Source organism: Carica papaya, chromosome 3 (assembly GCF_054855325.1).
Source record: "Carica papaya isolate Zhongbai chromosome 3, ASM5485532v1, whole genome shotgun sequence".
Lineage (NCBI taxonomy): Eukaryota > Viridiplantae > Streptophyta > Magnoliopsida > Brassicales > Caricaceae > Carica > Carica papaya.
The window spans coordinates 9,555,109-9,562,455 of NC_142311.1; the positions used below are offsets into that span (position 1 = coordinate 9,555,109).

The 7,347-nt window shown below is 37.7% G+C and overlaps 1 long non-coding RNA gene across 1 annotated transcript; it reads right to left on the bottom strand.

The window, feature by feature from the left end:
• Window positions 1–3,029, bottom strand: LOC148266674 (uncharacterized). Its single transcript, XR_015817725.1, has 2 exons — window positions 2,340–3,029; window positions 1–364 (listed from the first exon to the last, which is right to left on the bottom strand). It is a non-coding gene; the product is annotated as an uncharacterized LOC148266674 (long non-coding RNA).
• Window positions 3,030–7,347: the final 4,318 nt, after the last annotated feature.

Genomic DNA, 7,347 nt, shown 5'->3' on the forward strand with positions numbered 1-7,347 from the left:
TGCAAAAATCTTAACTCATTTTTTATGAGATGAGATTTATTTTATTACATAGATAGAAAGGATTAATAAATGTATTACAAGTGTATGCAAATACAGCTAATACATAATGAAATTAGTTACAATTGTTTGTTAATCATTGACTGTTTATATTACTTGCATTCTGCACCACAATGATGACTTGTCCTTTTAAGAATATTCTGCTGACTATTCTCTTGAGTGATTATGTGATTCCTAACATATATGTTGTTCTTTTTTTTTTTTTGAGATTGTCTACATGGTGATTGCTTCTTTGATCATTTTCTCAGCCAACTTAGGTATGGATGAGGTTCCTCAAATCCTCCAGTATTTCGAACCCAAAAAAATCCTGTAGCATTTGACAAAGAGTTTGTCAACCATTTAAGCTATAACGATATGATAAGGCTTAAAGACACACAACACGCCCACCATGCAGGCAAGTGATTTTGCAAGCCTTCTTTGGATTTTCAAAGTCAATAAATGTTCCCACCAGTGGCCCAAGGTTCATACATTCACTTGAACATTACCCGCTAATGACTGTTTAGTATAGTAGTGAGGGGACTAGTGGCAACAAAGCACAGTTTTTGAACAAACAATAGCAAGCTAAGTGATCGAGAGCTTTTCTTTGGCTATGAAGAGATTTTGATGATGATGAATGTCGATGAGGTCACACGGAACATGGATGTTTGGTGGTCGTTGGCCTCACTTTTGTGGTGACAGAGATGGAGGCATTGGAGGAGGAAGAGGATTAGGTCGTGGCAGTGCTGGAGGTGGTGGTGATGGTGGAGTGTTGGTGGTGATTCTGGTCATGGTGGTGGGTTTCGTGTTGGCAATTAGAGTAGGTGGTGGTCATGGAGGAGGTGCTGGAGGAAGTGGTGATGGTGGTGGAGGACTTGGGGGCCGTTCAGGTCAAGGAGGGGGCTTTGGAGCTGGTGGTGATGTAGGCCGTGGTCTTGAAGGTGATGCTGGGGAAAGAGGAGGTGGTGGTGGAGGACTTGGGGGTGGTTCAGGTTAGGAGTGGGGTTTGGAGCTGCTGGGTGGTGTAGGTGGTGGTCTTAGAGATGGTGCTGGAGGAGGTGGTGATCGTAGAGGTGGAGGCAATGATAGAGGTGGTGCTGAATGAGGATCTGGCCAATGGGGTGGAGGTGGTGTTGGTAGGGGTCTAGGAGGGGAAGCTGGAGCTGGTGGAGTTCTTGGGGGTGGCCATGGAACTGGTGGAGGCTGAGAATTTGGCAGTAGTATTGGAATATGCATTGGTGTGAGAGCTGGTGCAGGGGCCAGTCACGGATCCTGCAGCAGCAGAAGATAGAAGGGTAAATTTGTTTTCTTTCTCCACCAAAAGTCTTGGTGACCTACACTTTGTGGCGAGGCAAGCAAAACAAAGTCATCGAAGTGCAAAACACAAATGTTATTCAAGTTCCTTGGTTAATGTAATTCAAGAGTTCTTGATTACCCTCCTATCCATTGTATGTGAATCAAAAAGTTTGAATTCCAAAACCAAACATGTTATATCAATTCTACAATATATTTTACAGTCTTCCTAGCAGTAACCATAATCAGTATTTAAGTGGAAATGATATAGAGCTATAGCTTAGTGTAAATAGCAAGTCCATTTTTAAATTAGCAGATAAACTAAAATGAATACCAAGATAAATGCTGCCATGTCCACCGATCAATTGAATTTCCCTTGAATAGAGATGATCATACGCCAACAGTTCCATTTAAACTGATGGGCCACAATATATATGATTGTCTGAATAGATCAACCATGAATGCTTGGTAGGCCATGACAGATTGTGGCAAGTACCCCGTCTTCACTCGTCCCAAATTGAATTTCATTTCAGCTCTCTCTCTCTCTCTCTCTCTCTCTGTCTGTCTGTATATATATATAGATTTATATATATCCGAAAATGATCCTGAAGAAGAATTCATAAATGCTAGATCTATCCATGCAAAAAATGTATTTTAAGAAGGTAGGTTTACTCCCGTGCACGACCATAACGAAAAATTAAGTTTAAAATATGTATATTCATATGCCTTCATATCTCAGTAAGTTCAACTACACTGACTCAAAGTCTATGAAACAACACCCAGATGTTCTATTGACCATTTTAGTCTCTCCGATATCTCCTAATGCAACTAGAATTCTCTTTGTTCCCCTAATGCGACTATTTAGGTAGCATTTAGTAGTGTTACAATGCGGAATTATACACATTTCTTCCAATACTAAAATTTCAAGATACTAATCATAGTAATTAACGACATATAATAATTTGTAGTGCACTAGACTAAGACTACCTTATATATGATACGAGAAACCATACCTCCCGCCGTAATTTGGCTCCATTTCAAGCCACCTATCGTAGATCTCGGCACTATGTGGAGCCAATACGTTTCTTTTCTTCGTCTACGTTTCACTTTTTCAATTCACTTTCCCCCATCGCTCTCAATAAGTGCAGGCCGGCAGAAAATCCACAATCACACTCTTGTTATGCTCCATGTCCTCTGGCACCGTCTCGTGAAAAAACTTAGACTCTCTTGCACGTGCCTATTTATCATCATCATTCCAGGAGACAGCATTCCTCTCCGGCATTTCCTCGAACAAAATACCAGCATCTCATGATCGAAAACTGTATCATGTTGCTCACACAACACAAACGCAAGCTTTCTCCACTCAAATTCCGTTAAGGAAACATGAATCTGATATAAGAAAATTCCAAAACAGCAACCTAATATAACAAAAACCTCAACACTTGAACACGTGAGGGAATCCGCCATACTTCTTGAGGAGGGAAGGGAGAGTGTGAAAGATAGAACGACTTAGAATCAATATGGTGAAGAACATGGAACCAGCTAGTAGTGGCTTTCGTTGGTTTCCGCCATTTTCTTCACTGGAGAAAGTGGCTACCGTACAAAACGAATCCGTTAAAATTCTCCTGGCGGAGCCCATGAAAATATATTTTCTTCTCAGTACTCTGTTAATCAATTGTGTAATTAACAGCAAATTATAGCAATTTCCATGTTTAAGCAATTTGACTATATTTAAGCAATAAATCACATATGAGTGTTTAATTACAGAATTGGTCATTAATCTTGCACTTTTTTATATAAACAAATAATATATTATCAATCGTTATGGTTAAATCCTTAACATTTTATTTTTTAACTCAATTATTCAATTTATTTATTTATTAAATAATACAAATTTGCATGTACCATATAACTACCATATGAATTGGTGGTTCCGGTGCAGCGGCGGTCGGTGGTCGGCTCCCTTCTCCAGCGACTGGTTCTTCTTCTTTGGCAGGAGGATGGCGGCTAGAGTTCGGATTCAGTGTAATGCGAAATATTTATATTCATCTCGCGTTATTTTAGACCGTTCATCGTGTTTGATCTCGACCGTTAGATCGCGTATAAGGAGAAAGTAAATCTAGACTGTTCATCGTGATTTAATCTTGATCGTCCAATCGCGTTTAAGGAAAAAATGAATCTAGATTGTTCATTACGATTTGATCTCGATCGTCCGATCGTGTTTAAAGGGAAAACAAATCTAAGTCGTCCAAGCACGCGAGATCAATCTTGTGTCATTCGATTGTGGAGCACACAGATCGCCCGCTTGACATCGACGTCAGCGTGTCTTGCCATACGGCGTGCTCTCAAGTGACTGAAATGGGTAGGGTGGCCTACTTAAGCTGCCCAGTGACATGTCTCTCCTACTAGCATATAGGTGATAAGTATAACTTTCTGTTCGGGAACCACCTCAAGAGTCATAAAAGTTTTCTCTGTCTCAGCTAACTAGTACTCAGTCTCTTCAAATGAGCATGCCCTTACAAAAGAAGATATGTTTAGTCTTTTCTACCTCTCAATGTAGCCTGGGTTCATCATGGGTGGAACTGGATCTCGTGGAAGATGGATTGAATTGTGCTGGGGAGGGACCAGATAACTCTGTGGTGGTACTGAATAAACGGTGGAGGTACCGGATTGTACTGTGGTGGTGCTGGGTGATGCGGTGGGGACACCGGATTATACTATGGTGGTACCAGATGATACTATGGAGGAGCAGGATTGTACCAGGGTGGCTTAGGATTCTCCTGCTGCAGGGGTGGCTCAAATTGTGGCAGTGGGGGAGGGTCAACTATCTCCCTCATTTCTCCTCCCGGGCCTGTTGGGCAGCAATGGGTCTCTCTACCATTTCAAATAGTCGGTCAATATCATCTTGAAGCGAACCCTCCCGGGCTGCTCGGTTTAGTGGGGGTCTTCCTCTTCTCATCTATTTGTACCTGTATTTCACAAGGAATGATTGAGTGATAATTCATTTTTTTGGTGTTTCTTTAGGTCTTTGTGTAAGGAATGTTTTTGAAGAATGCGACTCTAATACTAATTATAAAGACCCAGAATTTAAATGGAAATAAAGTCATAAATTAAATGCAGAAACGAAATCATAGAGTTAATATTTACATTCCTTACACAATAATTTAAAATAACCAATAGAGGTATGAGAATATATCTTCTAAAAGAATAAACGAAAATTAAAAAAAATAAACGAAAGGCAAATAACTAAGAAATCCTTGATCATCTTGATTTGAAATAGTTAATAAATGGTGAGCTATATTAGCATAGTAAGAATATCACACTAATTACATGCACGAAAAACTAAAGATTGGTAAAAATCAGAAAAACAACCAATAAAACCTTTAATTTAATGTAAATTCATTTACTATAAAGAAAGTCATTTATTCTATATCTATGTAATAAGTCTTTCCCAACAATAACTTATGAAAACTCATATTTATGCACTGTTATTTATCACATATAAGATAACAAGAAACGATCATTTTATATTTTTACCCACTTACCGGTACCTTTAGGGGTCCATAGGGATATCATCATATTTGTGAACCCAATATCCAATTAAATAATTAACCGGCCATCCCCATACCCCGTCTGGTAATGGGCGCCAAATATTCTGCTACCTCAATACCCCGTCTAGTATAAAAGTGAACCATATCTCTCAAACCTTATTGGTAAGGGACTTTTCAGCCCCGTCCGATTGAGATAACGTTCACAGTAAAGTTTCCTATGTACCAGGCTCGTCTGCCCTTTTCCAGATATCTAGTAAGTCTTTCCCATACAGATTTCCATCAGTATAACAATCAATCACATAATAACCATATTTTATTTTATACTTACAGTTCATTTAGACAACAATATAATTTAACACAACTAAATAACTAATGTCCGACATATCGGCACACAATACATGAAAAACAAATAATCAAATAACCAAAAAAACTTTAAAAATCATCAATTGAGTTACGCATAGTATAATAATAACCAAATATATGCAATACAGAAAAATAAATAGGAAATCGAAACAACCATAAACTAATTAGTTCCGACTCCACTAGTGACCTGTAATTATTTTTAAGATTATCTAATTTTTTATAAAAATACACAATTATTAATTATTAAGTCTCAATTTACCGTAACAGAGAAAAGAATGAGGGATTCTTGTCCGAATCAGTATTTTGGGACCCTGCATTGTGTTGTAAAGGCGCAGAACTTAAATGAAAATAAAATCATAAATTCAATATGGAAGCGAAATAATAGAGTTATGGTTTACATTCCTTAACAATAAATTAGAATACCTAATAGGGTTACGAGAATGTCCATTCTAAAAGAACAAACGAAAATCAAAGAAATAAATGAAAGACAAATAATAAAGCAATTTTAGAACGACCTTCACTAGCTTTTGAAAGGGAGTCTGGGTGGTGAACTATTCACAACTCCCTTGTTGATCGGGATCTGGATCTTGGTCCTCTTTATCTGAAATATTTAATGAAGGGGTGAGTTACACTACCCTAGTAAAAATATTACACTAATAATAGATACAAAAAACTGAATATTAATAAAAATCAGAAAAACGACCAATTGAGCCTTTAATTTAATGTAAATTCATTTACTATAAAGAAAATCATTTATTTCATATTTGTGTAATAAGTATTTTCTAACAATAACTTATGAAAATTCATATTCATGCACTAATATTTGTCACATATAAGATAACAAAAAACGATCATTTTATATTTTTACTCGCTTATCGATACTTCTGAGGGTCCATAGGGATGTCCTCTTATTCGTGAACTTAATATCTAATTAAATAATTAATCGGTCGTTCCCATACCCCATCCAGTAATGGGCGCTAAACATTCCACCACATCGATACCCCGTCCGGTATAAAAGTGAATTATATCTCTCAAACCTTACTGGTAAAGGACTTTCTAGCATCGTCCAACTGAGGTAACGTTCACGGTAGGATTTTTTTTATATACTGGACTCGTTCGCCATTTTTTAGATACCCAGTAAGTCTTTCCGATACAGATTTCTATTAGTATAACAACCAACCACGCAATAACCATATCTCATTTTATAATCACAGATAACTTAGACAACAATATAGTTTAATATAACCAAATAATCAAAAAAATCCTAAAAATTATTAATTAAGTTACGCATAGTATAATAATAACCAAATATACACAATATAAAAAAATAAATAGGAAATCGAAACGACCATGAACTAACTAGTTCTGACTCAACTAGTAACATGTAATTATTTTTAAGATTCTCTAATTTTTTTATAAAAATACATAATTATTAATTATTAAGCCTTAATTTACTGTAACGGAGAAAAAACTAATGGATTCTTACCCGAATCGATGTTTCGGGACACTGTGCTGTCAACTACACTTTCTAATAGGTATCAGGTTTCCTGAATTATCTATGCGAAATCCAAAACACTTGTTACGTACCTAAAAATACCATACGAATTCAAAATTAGTGTCCAAAACTTATTTTGACCAATTTCGAGGTCTCAGCACGGCGACAATGCCATGCTCTAGCGCCAGCTCCATCACCCACGGCGGCAGTTCGCCTTGACCTAGTCGGTTTTGGCCAGTTTTTGGACAGTTTTAACCGTATCTCTGCAGAAAAACATTTCAGGGGCTTCAGTTGATCGAAAAATCATAGAAAACTAAACTCACCGGTCGGGAGGGGGGGACCTCCGGGTATGGTGGCTCCGCTGGTTCTCATTCGCGATTGAGATTCTTTCTTCTCTCAACCTGTACATAAAAAGATGGTGAACACAATGGTCGAAAAATCACGTGAAATGGGAATCGGAAATGGGTTCATTTGAGGGGTTTTGGGACTTTGGCAGCGGCAGCTGTGTCGAGCTTTGCCTAAGGTTTCTCACTCACTTGTTGTCCCTTTTGCTCCGATTTGGCAATGGGGGTGCTCGGAATCAAATTCTGAGCGGGTAATAGAATTTTTATC